Source organism: Aplysia californica, unplaced genomic scaffold (assembly GCF_000002075.1).
Source record: "Aplysia californica isolate F4 #8 unplaced genomic scaffold, AplCal3.0 scaffold00655, whole genome shotgun sequence".
In the NCBI taxonomy this organism is placed as follows: domain Eukaryota; kingdom Metazoa; phylum Mollusca; class Gastropoda; order Aplysiida; family Aplysiidae; genus Aplysia; species Aplysia californica.
This window is the reverse complement of record NW_004797925.1, coordinates 67,210-71,738: the sequence shown is the minus strand read 5'-3', so window position 1 is coordinate 71,738 and position 4,529 is coordinate 67,210. Positions and strand designations below refer to the sequence as shown.

Below are 4,529 nucleotides of genomic sequence, written 5' to 3'. Positions count from 1 at the left end.
CTCTCTCTCACTCTCTCTCTCACTCACTCACTCTCTCTTCTCTACACACCTTCGCCAAACAATACAATAGGCTAGGCCTAGCTCCCTGTTGTTGACCAACACGCCAGACTGCACAATAAACAGCCAGATAATAGACCACAAGTAAGACATCTTATCTTTGGCAAGTATAAGACCTATTTGGGTTGCCAGTGCCGTACAATTGGTCGCTTTTAAGCACAAGTGGGCTATCCCGAAAAATGCTGTTTTGAAAAAATCGAAGGTAAAGTTTTTGCCCCTTGTTCAGTTTCTTTAAAAGACAGGGAGAGTTTTCTCTATAACCAAACAAATATACACATCCATGAAACCAAACTTCTCCTATAGGTAGGGCAATGTCCAATTTTGGCTTTGGTGTAGGTCAAGATTTCTGGAAGCTCCCGAAATCTGGGTTAGCCCGCTTGTCCTTAAAAGCGACCACTTCTATCTCAAAGTAAAACTAAACTTTAAAAAATCCTTGTCACTTAGGACAGACAAAAATCCTTGTCACTTAGGACAGACTAAAATCCTTGTCACTTAGGACAGACTAAAATCCTTGTCACTTAGGACAGACCATCAGTCCAGCGTCACGGAACAGAACCAGATAACCGGCGTCACGGAACAGAACCAGATAACCGGCGTCTGTGGTGTAACGGTTAGACCCCTCGTCGTCACACTGTAGACCCAAGTTCGAATCCCCGTTAGGGAAGAATAATTTAATTTTCATAGTAATCATAGAGCCTCTCGTTCTTTTTGCTGTGATGTTGTATCCCTCTCAGCCCGGGGCTGATGCTGACTCGTAAGATCGAAGCCCGATGCCAATTAATAGGGTCTAAATTGTGTGGATGGAGGTGTAAAAACACCTGCATTTTAAAAAGAACCTAGATAGAAGAAGATTATAACAGGAAGAACTGAGCGAAATAAAATTTAAAAAACACACACACACACACACAGGATCCAATTTAACAGAGAAGTAGTGGGGTATTGGTGGTATTCAGGTAGGTGGTTGGCGGGTGCTCTGGTGTGGTTTGCTTCTTCTTTCTTATCAAACATATAGGCCTACATATGTACGTACGAATGTATGTATGTGTGTATGATGTGTGTGCGTGCGTGCGTGCGTGCGTGCGTGCGTGCGTGCGTGCCAAATTTGTGTAAAATATCTGATGCGCTACACCGATTTATGTAATTGCCGAGTCATGTGTGAAATGTGTGCATGCATGGGCCAAAGGCTGTTCAAATGGATAAAAAAAAACAATTTGAAATCTCAAAACTCCTATCGAGCATATATCGTCCTAGCCTCTCTTCCTCTGTTTGTGTTTGTTACTCTCTTGTAACACCTCTTTTTTTTAGTAGAGGTTTTCACGGCGCTAGCAACTACATAAGGTCATATGAGCGCCAAGGGGTGGATGTCAACAGAGAAGTCCTTACAGGGAATCAGACTTACTCTGCTCACCTCTCTAGCCTCAACAGCACAAAGTCTGCTTCGACTATCAAGGCACCCCGGAAATAACGTGTCACAAGAGTGTGACAAACATACAAAAGAAGTAGATCATCATTTTCATCACCATCATCATCATCACTGTAGACCATCATCATCATCATCATCTTCTTCATCACCATCATCATCTTCATCACAATCATCATCATCATCATCACTATAGACCATCTTCATCATCATCTTGTTCATCATCATCATCATCATCATCACTGTAGATCATCTTCATCATCATCTTGTTCATCATTGTCATCATCACCATCATTACATGTATCATCATCTTCCTCATCGTCATCATCAAGTGCTGGATCTGCGACAGACATGGGAGATCACGGTTCTCCATAATTTATTCCTTTGCTCGGATACTCTAAATAAAAAACAAGCTATACATGAATTATCCTGATCTCTCCCCTTCACCTATCTGTTTAGGCTCTCCAAGTAGATTGCTTTTAGGTTTTATTATCTTTATTTTTTTACAGTAGAGGTTTTACGGCGCTCGCAACTGCATAAGGTCATATGAGCGCCAAGGGGTGGATGTCAACAGAGAAGTCTTTACAGGGAATCAGACTTACTCTGCTCACCTCTCTAGCTTCAACAGCACAAAGTCTGCTTCAACTATCAAGGCACCCCGGAAATAGTGGGTCACAAGAGAGTGACAAACATACAAAAGCAGTAGAGGAAAATGACGATAGTAAGTAATAAAAGGAAAGAAAAAGCTGCAGTTCCCTGTTGTAGATCAGGCACAGTTATGAGCGTGACATTGATGAGTCAGCCCATTTACAATTCTACTGTGCTTGAACGAGAAATGTCCCCCCTTTGGGAATGGCCTAAAGACACTACAGTCAGTGGCACCGCCCCGCGGGGCCTAAAGACACTACAGTCAGTGGCACCGCCCCGGGGGGTCTAAAGACACTACAGTCAGTGGCACCGCCCCGGGGGGTCTAAAGACACTACAGTCAGTGGCACTGCCCCGCGGGGTATAAAGACACTACAGTCAGTGGCACTGCCCCGGGGGGGAAGCTTTTGGGTTCAACTCAGCCTCGTTTGAAGTCAAGTTGACAGTGAGAGCTAGATATTCAAGGCTCTTATTTCGCTACCTTAGAAAATAATTACTAAGTTCTGTCTGACATTTTCGGGCCGGTTTTTTTAATCAGTAACTAAGAGATAAGCTTAGTACCAAATTTCAGCTTTCTATCTTTATATATACCTTCATGGTCAGGTACAAAACTTTTGGTATGCCCCTCGTAAGTGTCTCAGAAAAATCTGTCTTCAAATCACAGCCTCAAGTTCGGAAGTCTTTATTCAATTTTAAAAAACCAACAACAACAAAAACAAAAACAAACACCCAGGATAAAAATCCCTCACTTTACTGTCTTCTGTTCTGAGCTGTGTCAACTGTTACTTATATTCTAAAATGCTACTACATGTACTCCTGTTGCTATTGGTACTACTACTACTACTTTTGCTACTACTACTGCAACTGCTGCTGATACTGCTACTTCTACTGCTGCAGTTGCTTCTGCTGTTACTTATATCCAAAATGCTACTGTGTACTCCTGCTGTTGTTATTGGTACTACTACTTCTACTACGGCTGCTGCTGCTATTGATGCTACTACTGCTACTTTTGCTCTACTTCTGCAACTTCTACTGCCTCAGTAGCTTCTGCTGTTACTTATATCTAAAATGCTACTATACTACTTCTACTGCTATTGCTGCTACTACTACAACTGCGGCTGTTGCTGCTGCTGTTGCTACTGTTGTTGCTGCTGCTGTTGCTACTGTTGTTGCTGCTGCTGTTGCTGTTGTACAGCCTCAGCACGGGGTGCCCGGGTGGTTCAGACGGTAGGGTAACTGGCCTGGGTGGCGATGCCGCAGTTGTTGTGTCGGTTCCTGGACATCATGATGTAGCCCTTGAGACCCCAGCTCGCGCCCCAGCTGGGAGAAAAACAAAAACAAAACAAAACAAATTACATTTTTAGTTCTTAGCTTAAGTAGAGGTTTTACGGCGCTCGCAACTGCATAAGGTCGTATGAGCGCCAGAAGATTAGAGGAGTTACAAGAGAGTAACAAACATTAAAAAGAAGAAGGGGAGATAAGGACGATAGATGTTTGATAGGAAACAAGAAGCAAACCACACCAGAGCACCCGCCAACCACCCACAAATTACATTTAAGTAGAATTGTCGAAAAAACCCAAAAATAACACAAAACAAATTACATTTAAGTAGCATTCTTGAAAAAAAGCAAAAACAATAACAACACAAAACAAATTACATTCTAAAAAAACCCAGAAAAAACCCAAAATTAAGTAGCATTGTCGAAAAAGGAAAAACAAAAAAAACAAATTACATATATGAGGCACTGTCGAAAAAACCAAAAACAACACAACACAAATTACATTAAGGTAGCATTGTCGGGGTAATTACTAATTAGGCTCTCATCGTCAAAATAACAAAAGCGAAGAAACTGTCATTTCTCTCACCCGCTGGGCCATTTTTGTCATTTAATTGGTCACTTTTAAGCATAATTGAGGGGACTATCCCGAAAAATGCTGTTTTCAGAAAATCGAAGGTAAAAGTTTTTGCCCCTTGTTCAGTTTCTATAAAAGACAAGGAGAGTCTTCTCTATAACCAAACAAATATACACATCAATGAAGCCAAACTTCTCCTATAGGTAGGGCAATGCCCACTTTTGGTGTAGGTCAAGATTTCTGGAAACCACCGAAATCTGGTTAGCCCGCTTGTCCTTAAAAGCGACCAATTTTGCACGGCATCATGGTGAAATCAGGCGCTCGTCAAAATAATGAAATCGAAAAAACCGTAGGGCAATTTTACCGACTGATTTTGCTTTAGGCCCAACAATTTATCTGTCCATTTAAAAACATAATTCTATGTAAATTTTGCTGAAAAACGTTGATGAAAGGGAAAAAAAAGAACGTGATTCCCATAACCAACAGCCAAAACACACACACACACACACACACACACACAAACACACACACACACACCTGTTCTTGACCAGC

At 41.8% G+C, this 4,529-nt stretch overlaps 1 protein-coding gene across 1 annotated transcript in view; it reads right to left on the bottom strand.

Moving 5' to 3' along the window:
- The window catches only part of LOC101847370 (cationic amino acid transporter 2), a gene marked incomplete at its 5' end in the record, with an annotated part of 20,980 nt that overhangs the window by 7,445 nt on the left and 9,006 nt on the right, over positions 1-4,529 (bottom strand).